Here is a 22,322-nt window from a genome sequence, read left to right as displayed (position 1 = left end):
TGGCTACAAGTGAATTCTGAGATTTCTCTGCACACTAAAGCATGAAACTTATGAACTGCATTAGATCCAAAATGCCTGTCAGGTTTTTCTGATGTATGTTCTGATATGCCTTTGCGTCTCACCTCATTTTTCTTCAAAACCTCAGGCTTCTTTTTTGAAATGCACCCATTTTATGCATATGTTTTCAAGCTTTTAATCTATGCTGAAAATACCTGGAAAACAGGATGTCAAGAGGCACAAGAAAAAGGTATGGAGTTATTTTAAAAAGTCAGGACTGGCAAGGTATTCTGGAAAATGCCAAAGAGTTTGTGGAATAAATTTCATCTGGCAACTTTGGAGATAAAAAGAATCCAGCTGCTTTCAAACACCAAATGCAGCAGTAAAAAGTCTCTACAGAAACATCTTAGATTAACAGAATTTATCATCCTCCCACACAAAACAAGCACAACTACAACAAAAGAACCACAAAACATTCCTATTTAGTCTTCAATGCTAGATGAAGTATATCTGTTGCAGGCAGTTCGTCAAAGAATATGCTTCTGTACAACAAAGGGCACAGGGTAGAGGAATTTTATACTGCTTGAGGCTATTGCAAAGCTAGGCAGAGATGAAAGCCACCATGCTGCTGAGGGACCAAGGATAAGGTACCAGGCTGAGCCACATGATGATCCAAAGCCTTTGCAAAAGTGTTTCTATGCACTTAATCAGAGGCTTTCAAAGACTGTACTGCTGAATAAGAGTTATTGGTTGAAGGCTTGATTCAATGTTCACTGAAGTTAGTAATGGTAGTCTTTTAAAAGGTCTTTGGATCAGATACTAACAGAATAAACTCCATCTATTTATGTGCCCTTTCTTCCAAGTCTGGGCACAACCTGTTGAACTCCTTCATTACATGCAGGGCATGTGAAACACTTCTAGCAAAACTAGAACTTGGCAGTACGTAAGACAGGGACTAGCTACTTCATTGCAATATAATAACTAGAGGCATCTGCAGAAATGACAGGAATATTGACCTTTCATTTCTAAAAAGAATATGTATTTTCAGGCTGTTGTTCCTCATCGTTTCTTAAACGAATGTTCACTGCCACAGGTTCTGAGCTCTGCTCCTCAAAGGCACAGCCCCTTGGCAGAAGTTAATACCCTGCAGAACCCAAGAACTTTTGTGACTACACTCCAAAACAGACTTGCAAAATGGGTAGGCCCTACTGAAATTTGAACATATTTCATTTAATTTCTAAACAGACCATTTCATAGATCTAGGTTTGAAGTCAGTCATGCTGGCACAAGTGAGAGTAGGTAGCTTCCAGTAAACAAAGGCCACTGGAAGCTACCAACAGAGTACTGCCTTGGGACAAGAGCATGGATGTCCAAAAAGCCAGAGAAGAGTGGAAAGAGTCCTCCTTACAGGTAACTAACACTCAAAGGTAACAATTCCATTAACTAAGAAGCAAAATGAATAAACATTCTATTGAAAGTTTCTTCCATCTCTCCTTATCTCCTCATAATGCCACAACATCTGCTATGAAGAGCCTTGACTAAGTAAGAAGAAATGCCTTAATATTTTCCAATTAAAATGGAATTTACTTTGATCTGCTGCAAATCAGACTTTTTGTCATTTATAAAGTGTTTTCTCTCAGCTTGAAAGGAAGTAGCTAAGGAACATCATGCTGTGATTGTGTACAATTAACTTGGCCAAGCAATGAAATATTCAGAGAAGAAACAGAACAGTCTTGTCTACAATACGTAGTTTTTTTATACTGTGCTTACACAGTGCTGAACATCCAGTATGGTAAAAGTACTGTAGCTCACAATATATGTGCATTTCTTATATGCTACTTTTGTATCACCTCCACAGTCTCTGTAAAATAACTGAACGAATTAAAAAAGCCCTAACACCACAGAAAGTTGTTTTTCATTCAGTAATCAGTATAGGCACTAGGGCTTCAATCCATAAAGGGATGCCAATATGGATCCAGTTGTTTATAATTGGTGTGAGAATCACCTCACTACAGAGGGTCTGTGTTATTTCTTGCACACTACTTCAGGGTTATGATATCAGATGTCTGAAGAGCTCCAAAGTGGTCTATTAGAGATTTCATTTGTACCTCCTCCTGCACATGATGTGTTTTTCCAATACTATAGTTGGCCTTTGATTTGCCAGCAACTGCTTTATTAGAAAAGGGGGGGAAAAAAAGGGGGGGTCGGGGGGGGGAAGATGTCTTGCTTTTATCCCTTTGCTTGCTTTCATCCCTTTGCCATATTTCATTGCTGAAACAACACTACATCAATTCAACATCAAACTGACATGAAGCACCTTCTTGTAACCATACTGAAATAGCTTTGAATGTTTTTCCTGGTAGATTTCATTAGGTAATAATGAACTTTACTTTTGATACTCCAGTCTTTATAGTGCTGGACATTTGTATGCAAATGGACAAGCTACAGGACAGCAGAAAGTGAGACTGCTTTTTTTGTATGTTGGTTGGACACAATCTTCTAAGTCTGCTTATATACACTTGACTAAAAAGAAGAATTACCTTTTCATCAGATATGTCCCTACTGGCAGACTGTTTTCTACACTTCCAGGAATTTAACAGAGATTTCAAATGCCAGTGTTGGAGCTGGCTGAATCCTATTTGACAGCTGACACTAATTTTGATCTTCTCTAGTTCATGATCACTCACAAATACTTTTCACTGTAAAGGAACACATTTTGCCCCTACATGCTCTTGCCAAATGGCTTGGCGTCCTATTTGGTTGTTCGTGAACACACCAGCTATTGACTGTTTGAGTTACATGTATGCTTTTTGTCCATTGACTTTTTTGATGAGTGATTAGCTGAAACTTTCATGGAAAACAATCAATAGCAAACCGGAGAGAATGATTTCAATGAGTGATATTCTGGGGTTTGCAAACATCTCCATGATCATCCCACGACTGTACAAATATTAAACGCTGGCAAACAGCAAAACCACCACAGTCTTCAAGAATGCTGAATTAAAATTATTAGTTGTTATTATATCTTCAAGAATTCCTTTTTCTGCTGCCTTGTGAGCCTTAACCACTGATCACATGCCTCCGTAAGAATGCGCATTAAAGCTGCTTTTGGTAGTAGGAATCTCATAGTATGAACATTGGCTACTATCAGGCTCATGACAAAGCACCTATTCAGAGACTTCCATCAATCCATTTAAAAAAAGGTTTACAAGAACAGCTGATAAGAATTGGCTGTGCTTCACTACTGAAGGCAACTACACAACTGAAGGCAGCACTGAAATAAGATTTTTTTAACACACACACACACAAAAAAAAAGGGGCAAAAATAAAAGAAAGAAAAAAAGCCTTCTTCTTTGCAGGCTCTAATATTTTTGTTCCAGGGCTAAGCTATTGAATATACTGATTATTAGAGGCAGCGGTGTTCCCCTGAATGATCTTGTCATCACAAAAGGCACATCCAAAAATGTTACAGGAGCCTGAAAATTAACACTTCAAGCTGAATAACCAGATCTGAAGAACACTTTTGAATACATTGCCCTACGTCTTTAAGATCATAGACACGGAAAGTCAGTTGCAGAGTCAAACTCCAGGACTCCCAAAGATGTTTCGCCTTCAGAGTAAGTATAAATATGAGTAAATGAACAAGCCATAATAATTTCTATGTGGAAAACTTCTCTATAGAAAGGCATATGTTGGCATGACAATACATTAAAAGACCTATTGCATAGAAATTAAAACAAGAAAAATACACAAGGGGATTATTGCAAGGACAGTATTCCAGTGTCTCATCGAATGTGGTTTGTTAAAAATAGGAACAAATAACACTTTCTCTACTTTGTTTGAACTTGCAGCAAGGACCTTTAAAGCTAGTAATAAAAATTTCCAAATACCCAAAACAAAAGTTGCTTTTGTTGTACTCCTCTAACTTTTGGGGAATATTTTAGTCTAAAAAAACTTTACCAGTTTCAAGTAATGGGTTTTATTTTGCCTGCATTCTTCATCACCCTGAATATATACCCTTTCCCTCACCTAAAAACTGTTTTCCTCTCTGATCTTTTGTGGGTTTTTTTTTCCTTCATCTGAACTTCAAAAGTAAAAAAAATTTACAAACAAGGTAGGAGGGCACAAGGTAATGTTTTTCTGCTTTGAAGAACCAAGACAAATGTTTTGAGTGGGGCCATGAGAATTAACATACTGAGAAGATAAAGACCTCAGAATAAGAACTGAAGTTCTCCACTGGCGTGTATGTAAGCTGCTTTGCATAAATCAGATGCATTACAGCATTTGAAACAAGACACTCTAAAGAAAAGTTACTTTAAAAAGGTAAAACAAACACACACCACTTAGTATATGCTTGAAAGATTAGATTGGAGTTTTACCCCTTTTACTTGAGACAATATTCAGTTATAATCCAAGTCTTGTTCTAAGGAGTTATTTTTAGAATCAATTATGCTAAGAGGTTTCTGCTACCTGAAGATTAATCTTTACTCTCAATGGAAAAGAACTCCTCTTCTACATGACATGCCATTTCTCAGCTAGAGACAGAGGAAATAATTTTTTTCAAAGTCCTTTCTAGGAGTTTTGCTGTGCTGGGGGTAAGATGATCATCTGACTGTAAACTGGCTCCTGCCAGCTAAAATAAAACTGTCCAGATTACGCTTTCCATTTCAAGTGAATGAAGGCTTTCAGGAGCTCAGGTTCTCTTAGTAGATGACCCTACTAAAATGGGGTGGCTTTTTGTTGACACAATTTCCTAGCAGCAGACAGGATTAGTGAGATATAAAGCTGTGTTACTGGTTGGAAAAGCAGATGCAACTACACAGAACATTAAATATTTTCATTAGTGCACTTTTATAAATGTCGACTTTGTTCAATCCTGACACATCTGCACTACCACACTGCAATAAGCTGCCACTGACATACACATGAAAGAAGAGTAGTGACAATTACCTAGCTTTCAGCTCTCAAACATTACTTAGGCACTTGCAGATCACCCTGGGCCTTGTGCTGCTATAACCACAGTGCAACAATAACTTCATGCAGCTTGCCTTAAGCCATCTCTCCTCTGTGTCACACTGCAGGCATGCTCCTATAGAGGAAGTTAGACCTACCAGAAATTGAAATCCTTAGGTAGCAGGATATCTGGGTCATTCACTATATCATACACTGGTGGTAACGAAAATGTGAGACCTTTTGTAGAAAAGGCTGTTAAAAAAATTACAATACTTTACACTTCTTGGTGATATTTACCCAGAAAAAGAAAAATTAACTATTTAAAAATAATCAGCTAACTTTGAACAGATTAAGACTTAATTCTAGAGTTAAAAAATCTAGAATGTGTGTCATCTGTATTGTTTGTAAACCCACTTTTTCCTTCTTCCAAAGAGCTTCATTTCCCTTATTGCCAAGGCTTGTGTTTCACCTCAGGCTTGGCATAATTCTCAGATCTTTGTAGTTTTGCATTTTTCTCTTCCAGGGGCATTCTTCTTTCAGCTCATCAAGCTATTTTTTATTATATATTTGCTTTTTTTAGTCTCTTTCCTCTCAGGCTCTCTCTTTTCTGTGTTCACACTTACTACATACAACCATGTTTTTACATTTCTTCACTGTTGATTTCCTATGGTTTCTTTAATCCCATCTATCCCATTTCACAAGAAATATATCCACACTGCTTCCTTCTCTCCCTCAGGCATCCTTCCTCATTTCCACACAGTTGTCCCCTCCTCTTTTTGTTTTTTGTTCCATCTTTTTATTCTTCAGCCTTATAACACCTTCCTCTACTTCTATAAGTATCAAACCAATAAATTGTTTCTGGAGTTCACAGGATGTGGACATCTGGGCAGTACCCATTTATTTGAAGTCAGCATCTGTTCAGGAAAGAGAATATCACTGTCCTTTCCTAGTGGGAACTGAATTGCATTATAGTCCAAAAATTGCTGTCTCACAGCTGTTTGAGATAGAGGAGAAGCCACTGTGGATGCAACCTCCTCTTAGGAGATTTAAGAAATCAAGGATTACCACATTTGATCAATATTAATCTTGTACTGAACATTGGAACAGCTGCAGTTAAAATTTTCCATTCTTACTGATGTTAGTTGGGTGACTACAAATTATATTTGCTTCCAAAGCCTAACCTGAGCACTGAGGAATCATTGGCAGTGTGGTAAGAGTCATATCCAGACTGCCTTCTAAACAGGCACGGGAGCAGCAGGTGTAAAATCCAGTAGATCTTTCACTTGGCAAATCAAAATTGTCAGGTCAGTACTTATAAAAGGTGAAGGAGAAAAATTAGAAACCATCTTCTACAGAAAATACTAACTTAAATATTATTGGAAATTGAGATATCCATTAGTCCCAGAAAATTTCAACTACAAGGAGCCAAAAATAAACTCTAATTACTAACCCTAAAGACAAACATACATATGTTTTCCTCTACCCAAACAACACATAAGCGCACATTAGATGGCAAATTACCTCAAGAGCATGGAATGAGGATTACATTTGACTTCCCTAGGTGGAAGCTTCTGACCTCAGATTGGCTGGGCAGGAGATAAAAAAGGATATGCTCCCCAAAGATCCCTTACAACCCCTATAGATGGTTCAGGAGTTGGTCATGATCCTAATGGTCATTTGGTCCTAATGAGCTGGACTGAACTTTCTCCAGCACATTTGTGCTTCAAGCTGTTTTTCCTGGACCAAGGCTGCTGCCCTGATCTATTTTTTGTAATAATTCCACATTTCCCTGCCTTGTGTAATTAACTTGGGTTTGTGGTTTTGCAGAGAATACCACGGTGAACATAGAACACTCTAGTCAGTGGCAGCAGCAGCATTTGTATTGCTGCAGCACCTCTAAAACCTTGTCATGGATCAGGAGTCTAATGTCCTGAGGCTGTGATGAGAAGACTGAAGAAACATAATGGAATATACACTATGTGTCACAAGATGGAAGCACTGCATCTTTGTCCAGCAATATGGCAACATGGCTCAACATTCACATTTGGTTCTTAGGGGTTATGATTTCCTGTTGCCCACTGAATACTGGCCTGGGGATCAGCCCTCAGTGCTGAAATATTACTCATGATCTAGCCAGATCTGAAGTCACCTTCCTCAGGGCAGGGTCTGCTGCAGGGAGGGATGACTGTTGTAGATATTTAAATGGTTCCCACCAGAGCAATAGTGAAGCAGCTCACTATTCCTTCTCATTGTTACGCCTTCATGTAGAAAGGTAGCCTAGGTCTTGAAAGATCTTACTGACAAAGCAACTTGCCCAAGGTGATTTAAAAACAAAAAACCAAAATCCTTTCCTTACATGACACCAGGTTTGCATGCCATATTCAAAGCTAAGATGCAAATATTTATAAAGTAAGAAAACAAATGTGCTGGGTAAAAGAAAAAACAAACAAACACACGCACACACAAGAGTAACATAGTGGCATGCTAAAGCAAACACACACAATTTCTTTTTAAAATAAGACAGGAGGTTTTAAGCTTTGGGGGAAAATAAAATTCAAAGGCCCTCAATTTTTCACAGTTCCATGACATTAAAGGACTGACAATTATCTGTGTTATGTTTCAGTGCTTCTTCCATTTTCTTAATCGTGTTTCATCTGACATAGTTACATCAGTTCCCAAGTAATTGCTATGTAGTCATATTTGCAATTCCCCTGCTTTTCACAGAATCACAGTCTTTTGTGTTGGAAGAAACTTTAAGGATCACCTAGTTCCAATGCCTCTACCATATGCAGAGACAACTTCCACTAGACCAGGTTTCTAAAAGCACAGTCCTACATGGTCTTGAATACTACCATGAGGGGGCATCCAGAAGTTCTCTTAGCAACCTGTTCCTGTGTCTCACTACCCTCACTGTGAAGAATTTCTTCCTAATATCTAATCTAAATCTACCCTCTTTCAGTTTAAAACTGTTAACCCTATTACTACAATCCCTGATAGCAAGGCCCTCCCCATCTTTCTTGCAACCCCACTTTTAAGTACTTGAAGGTGGTTAAAGTCTCCCCAGAGTCTTTTCTTCTATAGTCAGAACAATCCCAACTCCTTCATCCTGTCCTCAAAGGATAGGTGCTCCAGCCCTCTGATAACCTTCACGTGCCTCCTCTAGACCAGCTGAAACAGGTTCATGTCTTTCTTATGCTGGGGGCCCAAGATCTGAATCTGGTACTCTAGGTGGGGTCTCACAAGAGCACAGTAGATGGGGAGAATCACCTCCCTTAACCTGCTAGTCACACCTCTTGATGTGGCCCAGGATGTGACCAGCTTTTTGGGCTGCAAATGTATGTGGCTGGCTCATATTCAGTTTTTCATCCACCAATACACCTAGGACTCCTCCTCTGGGTTGCTCTCAATCCACATATCTATCAGTGTGTATTTGTGCTTAGCCTCTACCCAGGTGAAGGATATTGCACTTGGCCTTGTTGAACTACATGAGATTTGCAAGGGCCCACCTGTTGAGCCTGTCAAGGTCCCTTTTGATGGCATCACTTCCCTCCAGCATGTCAACCACACTGCGCAGCTTGGTGCCATCAACAAACCCACTGAGGGTGAACCCTTGGGACACACCACTGTCCAGATTGCTAAATAAGATGCTGGAATAACACTGAGCCCAGTACTGAACCCTGAGGGACACTACTCATCACTGGTCTTCACTTGGATATTGAGGTATTAACTGCATGAGTGCAACCATGTAGCAAATTCATTATCCACTGAGTGGTTTATCTGTCAAAACCATCTTTCTCCAATTTAGAGACGAGCATGTCATGTAGAACAGCAATGAATGCTTTGCACAAGTAACCACATTTGAGGAGAAGCTGAAACCCAGAAGGAATAAATGAAACTTCACATAGCAAGTGATCTGAGGCTGCAATAAGGCAACCCAACACTATAGGATCATCATGTGGGCCCTCTGGTTCCTGTGCCATGATTTTTGCTTGGCATGACAACAGTGGGGACCACATACGTGATCTGCTGGGAGACAATTATCACAGCGAGTCTGTCGGCAAACATACCAAGAAACAGAGTTCTAAGCAGCCAGAAAAATAGAAATGGAAGAGGTAGTTTGAAAGCCACCGAAATACTCCATTCACAATAATGATCCTACAACCTTAATTATCAATAAAATTTAAAGTATCCATTATTTTACATTTAGATAGAAGTGGTCTGCATCCAGGGAGGAATAACACCAGGCACTGATAACAGGCTAGGGGTTATCCCACTGGAAAGCAGCTCCATGGAGAAAGACTTTGGAGTTTTAGTGGAAAGCAAATTATCTACAGGACAGCAATGTGCCCTAGTGCACCCCGATGACATCCTGGGGTGCATTAAGAAAAGTGTGTCCAGGTCTAGGGAGGCTCTTCCTGCCCTCTACTTTGCCCTGGTGAGGCCACACCTGGAATACTGTGTCCAGTCTTGGGCTCCCCACTTCAAAAGAGACAGAGATCTGCTGGAGAGAGTCTAACGGAGAGCTACAAGGATGACTGCAGGACTTCAACATCTCTCCTATAAGGAGAGACTGAGAGACTTAGGGCTGTTTAGTCTTGAGAAGAGAAGGTTGAGAGGGGATCTTACTAACATCTATAAATATCTGATGAATGGATGTCAAGATGAAGGTGCCAGGCTCTTTTTGGTGGTGCCCACTGATAGGACAAGGAACAATGGGTACAAGCTAGAACACAGGAGGTTCCACCTCAACACAAGGTGACACTTTACAGTAAGGGTGACAGAGTGCTGGAACAGGCTGCTCAGAGAGGTTGTGGAGTCTCCTTCTCTGAAGACTTTCAAAACCCTCCTGGACACATTCCTGTGTGGCCTGCTCTAGGTGATCTTGCTGTGGCAGAGGGGGTTGGACTTTATGATCTCTGGAGGTCCCTTCCAACTCCTAACATTCTGAGATTCTGTGAGCTGAGACTCTGTCCACAAAGGAGCATTAGATGAAGCTGCAAGACTAAGTGGTATTGTGTTGACCCATTTAGGTCTTTAAGGGAGTACCTGGTATAAACCAAAGTTTGGTTTCAGTCTGGGTACCTCCCAGATTTTGTTTTTCACATTGCTGCTCTCCCTGCACATAGTTCAAACTCAACTAATTTTTCATTCAACTCAAATAATTTTTCCTCTTACTTTTCAATGCTGCACTCAAATATTTAACCTCTCATCTTTGTCCAGTTACGTTCATCTTTGCTCTCTCACTTTGGCCCCACCCACACTCCCCCTTCCACAATTTTTTGTTTGCAGTCTCTAGAAAAGAAACTACATAAACCATTTTTTTTTGGTGAAGACTTCATTGTATGAGTGAAGGAAATAATAATTCTGAAAGAAACAGCCTGATGCCTTAAAGTGAGACACAGTGAGCCCTGCTCTAAATGCTGGCCCATTTATTTACCCAGCAGTTCACTCCAAAGATAACCATGCTGATATCAGAAAATATATCACTGCAAACATACTATGGCTGCATACTCACTGGGAAGCACTTGAAAAAGTTACTTGCACAATCATGCATCACTGGTGCTGTGTTCAATATAAAGTTTAAGTGCTGTTTATAACTTTCAGTTTCTATCCTGTTGTCTTTGTCTGTGTACTAAGAAGATTTAAAATCTCCAGACCATCCTTTAAATCTAATAACAGAGTAGAAAAAAAAAAAATTATAAGGCTGGGAGAAAAATATTTAACAGCTACATTAATATGCATCCTCCATGCAGTAAAACATAATGAAACAGTAAGAACATAAATTACTATTAAAAATATTTTAGTGTGTATATATATTTCCAACCCAATTATTTTAAGGTATCTGTTCCTTAAAAATGAATCGAGATAACGTGTGTAATCTTACTTTTTGTATGTTTTCTGCTTACAAAATACTTTTCTTTCTTTTCTCTTTAATAAATGAATCCCAGTGAAAATGAACACCATGGAAATAAACACAAAATAGTTACAAGGTAAAGTAAGGAGTCCTTGCTGCGACAAGTGCTCATTGGTGAGCACTACAAAACCAACAAAAGTGTTATAGTATTTCATATGCCCAAAATCCAAGTTAAAGCAATTATCCTGTGAGACTGCGGACAAGGAGAGCTGACAGATCACGAACTCTCAGCAATTTATGACCTCTCTCTGCTGCTGTTTCTCTGCTTTCAGACCAAGAGGCACAGGCTACAGACATCATTCAGCTGCAGACAAGAGGTAAATAAGCTCATCAGCTCTATTAACGAGGAAGAAAGAAGTTAAGTACCTACCTTCTCCTCATTTTCTAGGTTCCAGCTCCTCTATAGTCCTCAGGCTTGCAAAACACCCCTAGCCTGTGCGACCCTGTAACAGACTCTTGAGTGATTCATTGTGGCAAACTTCCTTCTGTTCAGTTTGAGTTCATGTGGCCAGACTGGCTGAGGTAGAAAAAAGAAACCACCCACCAAAACAACAAACCAGTAGAAAACAAAGGAAAAACAAACAAATAAAATCATTGAGACATTGACGAGAGAAACTAAAACCATTTTAAGGAACAGTGAGTCTGGTTAAGGCACACTGTTCTTTCACCATGTCAGAGTTAGTATATTGACTATTGACTTTGGCTGTAGTTCACTAGGGTGCTAAAGCCAGACAAGGCAAAAGGCATCTTGTCCTTTGATAGGATTTAGGGGTAATCTTCAGGAGAAAGAGTGAGAACAATTATTAGCATTTGAGGGTGTGATAGCTAATCCAGCATGGCTGATTTATTAACTGTTTCACTTGCAAAAACAAATAGAAGAAGGTTCTGCCAAGAATATGTTCTTTGATGGAGACTGCAACATCTGAATCCCCTCCTTAGAGCAAAGCCATGGCAAATGCTGAGTCTGTGTGTTTCGCAATGAAGGATTAATTCTGCTTTAATACATAATCCTATAGGCTCACAGAAGAGAGAGTGATGCAGAGAATTAAAAAAAAAAAAAAAGCACACAGAAAAATACCTACTGTGTTATACATATTTATACACAAAGAGAAATATTTCTCCATGCATTCCCTGCCCCCCCCCCCCATTTGTCAGCATAATCGGAAGCTAAAATAGGTCACATGTCAAAAGTAAGCCATTAGTCCTTCTCCTGCATCTTCCCCTCCACCACCAAATCCTAATTCCACGTGCAGTACTGCCAGAAAAGCAGACAATCCAACCATTCCCCATACTGCAACAGCTGTGTTAGCAGCTCAGATAAAAATCATTCATTCACAGCATTCTGCAAATTCCCATCCCATAGGCACCTATTTGCATGCTGCAGTGATACATCCAGGGAAAGGCTTGGTGATCTATGCAGTCACCCAAGCACAATAAGCAGAGGCAGAAGTTTCTGCCCTGAAGGACAAGGTGTGCAAAGCTTAACTTTCATGTCCTTTATCATACACAGAACTGAGTCCTTTTAAGTTGAATGTCTCACTTCCAGAGTTCTTCCCAAGTATGAGTAACCTACAAAGGTATCCTAAATGACATGTACTCCCTATTATGGCTTAATACAAGAAGCTTTCAAAATAAGGTCTATTGATATTTGTATTATATCTTCACACCAGAGGGACTTCTCTGAGTTGTCAGTTTTGTTAATTACTTCATGTACCATACACCTCATAAAAAACCAAGTCAAGATGCAGATCTTGGTTCAAGCAATCTGCATTTAGCTTTCTATAACCAGTGAGAATTGTTAGCTAGCAATAAATGAGATCAGTAAGAGAGATGGAAAGAATGTGGAGGGGAACAAAGACTATAAGAAAGGCCAAAAATTACACAGGCCTTCAGCCTGATCTGTAAAGCCAGAGTTCTCTGCATGTATGAATCTTGTAACAGCTACACATCATTGCTGAGCCTTCTACCATATTTTCCCCTCTCCAACTCCTGCCTTAAAGTTTAACAGAAGACATTATGAACAACAAAATGCAACCCACTGCAAAAAAAATAAATGCATTCAGCAGTACATTCCCTGGATAATTTGAACAGGCAGGGTTGGTCTGCAAGTAGCAAAGAGTTGGCCGCACACTTACCAGTTACACAAGGTATGCAATCAGTATGCCATCATAAGGGATCTGCATAGGACCATCACTTACAAGCAATCAAAAAAAGGCTAAAAATTAAGATCTCCCCAAAGCTGGGTAAAACTTTTTCTTTCTTTATTTCTTAAAAATGAATGTTGTAGGAAACAAACAACACAACAAAACTTGAGTAAGTAGTCGAAAACTGTGGGCAAGAAAAGTATTTGCATACTGCTGTTTTGTCAGCAAGTCCTCTCACTTGCACTGTGGGCAGTTTCACTGCTGATGTAAGAGCCCTGCTTAACTCTCTGCATCGTACCCTGCTTTGGCTTGCACTGTGTATTCTTATATTGTGCTTCACTTTTGCAATTAATGTCAGTTACTTTTTCAGACAGATTTGGACCTGTCCTCTAAATTTATGAAGCCTGCAAGCTGGCCTGGGCATTGGAACATCTACTCAATTAATATACTGGCTTATATTGGTTAAGTGGTGACCTTAAAAAGCAGTACAGAAGAGACAAAATGTCTAAAGGTGGGCAAGTGCCATTAAAAACTGGGATAATGGAATAACGTCCCTTCATGTTTGGTCAACTTCACAAACTTGCTTTTGTCTATACAAGGGAAAGGATAGCTTAGCAGAGGGAGATACAAGAGCAGGGCACTTCATGGGGAACAAGATGGCAACTCAGCTGAAGAAGTCTGGACTACCTCAGTCTCTAATGACAGGAGTCTCATAGGATAATGGGTTAAGTCAAGTGGAAAAATTTATCCTAATAGGCTGGTTTCCCACAAAGTACACTGCCTCCAAATCCCATTATAATCTTACTTTGTTTTCTTTAGCACAACATTATCTGTCAAGAATTAAAATGATTTACTAGGTATGCAAGTTGACTACTTCATAGAAATCCACAAACATTGAAATTTTTAAAAGTGGTTTAATTTTCTTTGCCAGTACAGATATCTTTCCACTTGCTTAACTGGTACATATTCAGCACAAGGATAATTTAAAACACTGAGACCTTATCAACTATGTTTCCCTCTAGTATCCTAAAAATACGGCATTCTTCTTTGCTAATTTTTTTCCATGTTCACAAAAAATAAACAGCTTTTTACACTACTATATTTTATTTGAAGGCTCAAATCAGATTGTTCCTTTAATGCCTTCATTTCCTTCACAGGAGGAAATCCAGAAACATCCCTTAGCTGTAGTGCCTAATACTTGAAGCTCATGCTAACTATTTGCATTGAGTTCCTGGCAGTGCTATCTGGGATCTCAAACATGCAGACACAAAACATCAAATAATCAACATGAACACTGTAATTGCTTCACACTAAAGTATTTCAATGTGGACATTTAAATGGTATATCCCAGTACTCCTGTGATATTTACATGTTATTTCTAGCAAAAAAAACCCCATTGTGTAGAAAAGAAAAAATGGCCTAATCTATTGCACCAAGTACTGTACCACCCAAGAATTGCAGCTGGGTAATTTACAGTTTTACTCATAGGTCTGCAATCAGCTTACCCTGACAGGAAGAGAAATTAAGAAGGTTATCACGCATTGAAGAGTCCATTTCTTCCTTAGAATAAACACTGCATCCTCAGGGTTGGACAGTTTTCACACATAAATCTTAACAGTTCTGTAAACATCTGCACAACAGCTCAAAAATTAGCCTTCCTTGCTTTCTGTCACCAGCAAAGTTTGAGGTGAATTTGTTTGCCTCCCTGGAGAGTGACTTTAAAAAAAAAAAAAAAAAGTCTGTCTTTTCATTGTCCCATGCCTAGAAAGGGAATGAAGAAACATAGCCAGGTTGTTAGGCTAATCAATTGCCTTACCAGATTCCTCCATTTTCAGTGGAGTTTGTTTAATTTCACTAGCTCCTTGAAGACTTACAGGCTTGTTGTTGCTCAGTGCTTTGAAGCTGAGGCACAATGCAAGATAGATAAGAGATACTGGAGTCACCTCATATAAACTGCTTCCATAACCAGCATAGGTCAGTACCCAGGAACATCCTAGGATGACTTTTCTTAGTACCTAGATGTACATCATGTCCTAGGGACAAAACCCACGTTTTCAAAGGGCAGCTTTGAGTCTGATTGTTGTCTCAGTTCTGCCCCTGTGAATGAGAAATTAATTCCATTAGCACTGAAGAACAACTGAACCAGAGGCTGGATTCAGCAAGACTCGGACAAATCACCTGACAACCCTTTCAGGCCAGGCCCCTTTTCTCTCCGGTTCTCTACAGCAACTCAGCAGCTAGCTCACACCATCCTCACCTGTGACATGGATTTCCAGGCACAAGAGAAGAGAGGGGGAGAAACAGGACTATGTGTAGGGAGTTCCATCTGCCAGTCAGGAAGGAAAGAAAAATTGCATTAAAAGAGATATGTGGTCTAGAGGTGGTTCTCACATTATCACTTACAGAATGTCACAGCTTTGATCTATAATCCATGTTCTCTTATTCCTCCTCCTCCTTTTACATCCATGAGCAATTTTTATCTTTTATCTTACTTGAAGCTAGAGCTGTGAGTCTGGGGAGACCAGATCTTTGTAGAGTGTTTTGTCCTTTTGTGGTAGCATTAAAAAGACAAATGTCCATAACTGCATTTTTCTGTGGAAGTCAAATTTCTCTCCAGCAGGTATTACCCACTAATTCTGTCATTATGGAGGACTTGGAGATCCTAGACTGAAAATAAATGCAGAGTATCAGTACATATTTCTTCAAACACAAGAGATCCTCTTGTGTTATTTTAATGTAATTGATAGAGTTTCCCATGCTGTTCAAAGATAACTCAAAACCTCTGATCAGTGTTTTTTTCCTTTAAAGGCACCACAGTGTAACAACTGTTGCAAGTAGGACAAAACACACTTGCAACTGAGGTGTCATACAAAAAATTAACTACTATTTCTGTAGGACTTACAGGGCCAAATCCTGCTTAATGAGGCAACCCAGGCAAACGTTAAGAATGAATGAGTTTGACCCATGGCATTCTATTCTCTGCAACAAACCAGCTAAAGGTCATGCTCACAAAGATGTACCCATTTCATCTGTGATATGGGTGCACAAATGAGCTTTGGACAGTGCATGGAAGAATGTAGTCTAGAGAAGAAAATTTTGTGAGTATCTGGGCAAAATCCAGGGAAGATAATTGATAGTGAGGAGTGTTCTTGCCTTAAGAGGGCTAAACAAGTTCTCTTCTTAAATAAGAAGCTGTAAGATAATTTCTCCACCAATTCATAATGTTGTGACATTGAAAGCAAGAGAATGATGTGCAATGGAAAGGGGCAATGTTGCCTCGCTTGTTACACAGAAGCTGTCCAAGAATGGAAAGAAACTGAGCTCACTCAGATCTATGCTTTGCTGCTCATCACATTTGCTGACTGGAAAACAGTGAGTGAAAAGGTTTAAGGATTTGACATCCGTTGGCAAGGAGAAAGCTCATCATCTGCATCCCTTGCAGCTGCTGATACTCGGCCAACACACTCCTACTCTGATGTCAGTGGTCTAAATGAGGGCCATACTCTAACTGATAGTTTAATCCCAGGAAATCTCCTGTGAATTATTAGACGAGGCTCTTAACTTCCACAACAACAGTGCACTGCTCCTCAAGCACAGAGAAGATTCCCTAGTCTGATTCAGGCAGGGAAGATTCTGCAACTATTAAACCCTGGTGCAAAGTTCAAACTGACTTATAGGACTATCTGTTTACATATGTACACCACTGCCATGAGCCCTCAGTGAACAGAAAAGAATCACCCAGTCCCTCAAGTGACTAAAGCTGGGCTGTATCAGTAATAATTAAGTGCAGCAAAATGTCATCTTGGCACAGAAAAATCATATTCAGAATACATGAAAATACTGCAACAGCATTTCTAGCCACTTCTAGTGGCTAGGAAACAAAAGTCTATTCAGCTTTCAGAGACTCTTGTGGATAATTTTTGTATATACTGGAAGACTTGTTCATGACTCATCTGCCTGTATTACCAAGTGGATTTTTTTAGTCCAATAGCCAGATGTCCATTATGTGGGCTGCTAAATGATTTATGCTGATTGAGTACACACTGTATGCAGCTCTTGCAAATTTTATATGCTGCCTGTATGGAGAATGAATGCTTGCTGATTATGCTCCAAATAGCAACAAACATAATTACCTAAGCCACTAACTCCTAGTAAGGAAGCCAGAAATACAGCTGTTGCTTCCCTAAAGAAACATTTACTGTTTGAATCCCAAACTACTGTAAATTGAGGTAAATGGAAGATTTACCTTGTGAAGAACAAGCCCGTGAGTTCAGATGGCCACTTCTAATAACTTGTTAATTCCTTATGGTTCAGAACTTGTACTCCAGAGTAAGAGCTGACTCCACACCTGGGAAGTAGACAAGAATGCAGCTACTTTGGGAATCTGAGTGACTTCTGAAATGGAGCCACCAAGCCTGGGGGAAAAAAAAAAAAGTAAATTTCAGGAAGAAACACAAGAATGTGTCTGAATCATCTTGTGGTGACAAACTGACTTTTGATCATGCACAGCCAGAATGAATGAGGCATGGGTACTAATGATGGCAAAAAAAAAATAGTATTTTGGCTGAAAGTAATGTGTGGAGGTCACCTAGTCCAAATGCATTTTCTGCAGAGGGCTAGCGTCATGTTAGATATTGACATTCTGGGCTTGTCCACTCAAAGTTCAATGTGGACTGAAATATCACATCGCTGGCACTGGTTCCAGTGCTCTGCCACTCTTGTGGGGAAGACACTAGTTTTGTCCCTGGTGACAGACCAGAACCATCACTACGCGTGCTGCATACAGAACAATGATAACAATGGGCCTGTGTGAATGCAAGACCAAACAGACATCACCACTAGAGGAAACAGCTGCAGTTCTACAGACTGAAAACAGCTAGAAATTTAGCCAAGAGCCTCACTTAATAGCTCACATTGCATTTCAGGGCCCTGACACACCTACAATTGTCTGATGTCACCACACAACCCTGCTGAGTCTGTGCTTCTGGGAAGGACTTGAAGCTAGGACTGGAATAACAGGAAAATCAAAGAGTAAAGAACAAGTTTATTCTTCTGGGTTCACTAAGCACCTGTCACACAAAGCACTCCTTCCTTTCACGAGCATCAGAGAAAGTCACACAGTGTATCACACAATAAAAAAGACACAAACCACCACCAACTCAAAATTATCAATGTGGCTGAAATCAGACCCCTGTGCTCTTGTTCACTGAGCACATTATGAAGACCAAGGACTTCCAGTCCAGTCACTGCTGAAAGTGATGGCCATAGTGAGTGAGGTTTTTAGCTCCTGTTCCAGACTCTGAGGTATATGAACAAGTACATTAGCCAGTAAAAACCACGAGGGGGGAGGCCCCCTCTCACACAGCACACAGGTGCACACCTTAGTGGTCTCAGTGCAAATGTAATCTCTTCAGTTTAGTAACATGATCCAGTTACAAAAACAAACCCCAAATAACATACATGCTACCAACCCCCACTCCTTTTTTTTTGAAAAAAATAAAACTTTTGCATGGGAGAATCATCTGTCTTCCAAAACTCTCAAATGATTCTTACTGATATTAATGGATAAGGCTTAACCGTATTGTGGACCGTAAGATGGCTGCCTGCACCTGTATCTAGAGTTCAGGAATGGGAAACAATGCATACCACCAAAATGCAAGTTTCCCAGTTAGCAGAAAGCACAGCATCAGTTGCATAGAATCAGGCAAAGCAGAAAGAAATTAATTATGAAACTCCTTTTTACAAATGCGATTTGAGGATTCAATCCCTATCCCCTTCTTGCTGGAAAGCAAGATAAGGGGCTTTGGAAGATCATTCTGGAAGCCAGTTTATCCCTCCATTCTCTCCCCTTCTCTACATCTTTCAGACTATTTTGTACAGCAGTTAAAAGGGAGGATATGAACAGATGGCTGTTTGTTCTGATAACTGTGTCTGTTCCCAGTTAGATTAATTGGTTACAACCCAGTTAAAGATTACAGCCTGGTAAAATGATACACATAGTCCTTCAGTTACTCTTCACAGTCCATGTGAAGAGACTAAAATACATTCCTAAGAATGAAATAGCATTTCAATATGTGCTAGGGATTGTGCAAAAAGTATTGTTTGTACTGTATAGTACAATATCTGTCCTTCCAGACTACAATTTTAAGGAGTATAAAATTTACAGGAGCTTGAAGATCAAACGGAGTTTAGAGACACGAGGCACTCATGAGGATCAACAAACCTTTGGATATTTGACAGAATAGTATCAGTGTCATGACTGCTTTTTGTTCATCTAGGCCTTTGGCATCAAGCTGTTCATGAGACTTAGGAGATGCAGCAATATCTAACTTCATACCTCTACTGACTACACAGAGAAGATATTCCCTTTCCAGAAACTGCGCACATGCCCGAAGACTGGAGCACTGTAACAATACTCACTAGATGAGGAATGGGTTGACCTCCCTAATCAGTGTAAGGCAAGATAACAGTGAAAAACCTGCAGTGCAACCAATAAAGAATGAAAGGATAGCAACGTAAGTTTAGCTGGTCTACCAGATTATATTGAAAATAGACATATCAGCCTGATTGCCTGCTCTGAGAATATAGGATTGACTGCTAGCAATTACCACAAAATGGTAACAACTTCAGCAGTGTATTTAACATAGTGCTGTAGGGTACTCTACTTAGAAAGGTAGTTGTTATCCATCAGTGAAAACACAATAAACATTAAAAGCTGGCTAACTGGCAAACTCAGAGATGGTGCAGAAACATGATCAGTTGAAGTTTCCAGTGGGGTTCTGCAGGGTTTCATTTTGAGTACACAGTCTTTTCAGGTGAGGTGTTTCTTCTGTCTTCTATGAAACATACATTTACATAAAATATATATTGGCATTTGTGATACATACACATATGTATGTTTATCATACTGAGGCTGCAAAGAGCAAAAGGACTTCATCATAAGTAAATTCAGCTCAGCAACACATAGTACTCAAGCAATTACAATGCAATAAAGGTAAGAATAGCAAGCACAGGCTGCACAGAACAGGTGGATTCCGAAAAAAAAACAAACAAGGAACTTGGAAAGAATTTGGGTTTACTCAAAACAACAAGATTACAGACATCTGAGGAAGCAAAATGAGCGAATGTCTTCCCTGTGTTTGTACTCTGCTACCAATGAGAGGAGAAGCAGTAGAGATGAGCTTGTTTCTCCAATCTTTAAGAACTGAGGAGGAGGTAGAAGAGCCACAAAGAAGAGGCACAGCTCAAGAAAATGTTTTGCAGAAGAGACCTATGGAGCTCTAGATGTTCAAGCTATCAAAAGAAAGTTAAAGAGATGTTCTGGTTACAGTATATAAATCCTTCAAAAGGAGAAAATGAAAATTATTAGAAACGTTTAACATGGCAGAGAAAGACACACACAAAAACCCCCAGTGGTTTACAGCAAGAAAATTAATTTGTGAAATCAGACAAAGTTATAATCTACAAGGTGATTAAACAGAGGAGCAAAGTACCTGGGGGAAGATTTTTCATCTTTGCTTGGCATTTCTAGACCAAGACTGGATTTCCTCATAGAGAACAGAAGATTTAGTCTGACTCTTCAGATCAAGGGGAAAACAAAATTGAAACTCTGCCAAAAGCACCAGTTTTTCAGCCTGTGGTGCTTGTTCATAGCTGACTTCAGAAGTTGCATGATTGCTCTCACAGTACTGAGATCCAAGTCTTTTATCAGTCATCTACACTCAGCCAGGATTCATTTTCTCCCACTACTAAGTCTCAGGTTTTACCACATACTCCACATCTCTTTAAGCAGGTTGATGAGCAGGCATGACCATTCTTAACACATGCAAGGAAAGAAATGCAGTGTTCTCAAGCAGGTATCTAAAAACCCAGGGAAATACACATCACCCACATGATAAATAACCACAGCACATCCTTCTGCTCTCAACCCTGACTTTGTCTCTTACCTCTGCTACTGATGCATAGTTTAAGCCGGACCAGTACATGCGTTCCACACTACTTGTCTCTCTAACACAACTGGTGAAACAGATGACTTCACTTCCTTGGTTTTTTGAATTTGTTTGGTGTTGTGAGTTTTTTGTTGTTGTTTTGTTTGGTTTGGTTTTTTTAATCTGAAAATAAATGCCAAAATTACTCTAAAAACATTTTTATTAGCTGACATCTTCCCTTGTAACTTGGACCAGCAGGCAAAAAACCTTCGGCACACACCCTAAAAATCCTTCGTACACATACTGCTTTCTTCCTGTAAAGCAACTTGCACCTGTTTGGAAACCTACGGCCAAAACGTGCCTCGCCATGTACTCCCGCAGCACACCCCAGAAATACACAGCCAGCCTCCACCCCTCCGGCTTTCACTCTCCATGAAACAGACGCAGGATTCAATTGCCACGCACGGATGCAACCGCTCCACACCCACCAGAGAGAGGCCCTGCGCTTTAAACGACGCCTGGGCGTCCCCTCCCGCATCCGAGGACACACGTCGTATCGCTGGCACAGCGCTGCACCCCACGCCCTTACACACCAGCCATAATGCGCACAGCCCTGGACGTGAAGCAGCGAAATGGCCCCTGGCCCCTGGTCACTGCTCCCCGCAGCCACTCCCACGGCCGCTGGCCTCTGGCGCCACCGAGCGGGCGCCGCGGGCCACTACTGACAGCCCCCGGTGTGAGTTGAACCTGCTGCCGGCTCCGCTCTGGGACATCTCTGCGGTCGGGCTGTCCCGGAGAGAAAGGCCCTTCCCAGAGAGCAGATCAGAGCCGTGGGTGGGTTTAAATCCTCCATCTCCTCCCTGAGACCATAAGGAAGAGAGGAAGTCGGGTTTCCTACTAGAGCAGCCTCTGCCATCCCTCAGCACACAGTATTTCCTCTGCAGAGCAGCACCACCCGAAGAGTGGACAAGATTCCGTGTGGCAGGATTTAGACCGTAAAACGTCCTGCTTGCTGTCCACAGACAGTGGGGATAGAGCTCAGCTGCAGCCTTGCAGACGGTTGCTACCCCCACCCCTCGTTAATTAAACCTCGGCCAGGCTTTCCTCTCCCGTTTGCAAGCAGGAGGAAAAAGCTCTAACGTGCTTTCTAAAAGGCACCATAAATGCCATCTGCCAAAGGGAAGTTATGTGAAATGGCCACCTCTGCTGTCCTTTTGTGACCTTTCTCATTGCCGAGGTTACAGTCGTCGATCATGGGCTCATCAGGGCATCAGTGACAGGGCAGCAATTAGCATGGCTGCATCTCCATTCTGCCGCAGCCCCAAACAACCGCAGTAGTAAAGTGCATTACTCCTCAGTAACGCCAAACTCCATTTGGATGGAGTT

General features: G+C 40.5%; 1 protein-coding gene across 2 annotated transcripts in view; it reads right to left on the bottom strand.

The window, feature by feature from the left end:
* The window catches only part of TRIM2 (tripartite motif containing 2), a 112,685-nt gene extending 95,411 nt beyond the window's left edge, over positions 1-17,274 (bottom strand). Inside the window, exon 1 of one of the 2 annotated variants that reach the window (XM_054165366.1) lies at positions 17,255-17,274. The gene's annotated coding sequence lies outside the window, so the exon portion shown is untranslated. Of the gene's footprint in view, positions 1-11,234; positions 11,254-17,254 lie in introns of those variants that run through there. The other variant, XM_054165361.1, reaches the window with a different exon arrangement.
* Positions 17,275-22,322: the final 5,048 nt, after the last annotated feature.

This window comes from Dryobates pubescens, chromosome 1, assembly GCF_014839835.1.
Source record: "Dryobates pubescens isolate bDryPub1 chromosome 1, bDryPub1.pri, whole genome shotgun sequence".
NCBI classification, from domain to species: Eukaryota; Metazoa; Chordata; class Aves; order Piciformes; family Picidae; genus Dryobates; species Dryobates pubescens.
Note: the sequence above shows the minus strand (reverse complement) of the source record. Positions and strands in the feature narration are given on the sequence as shown.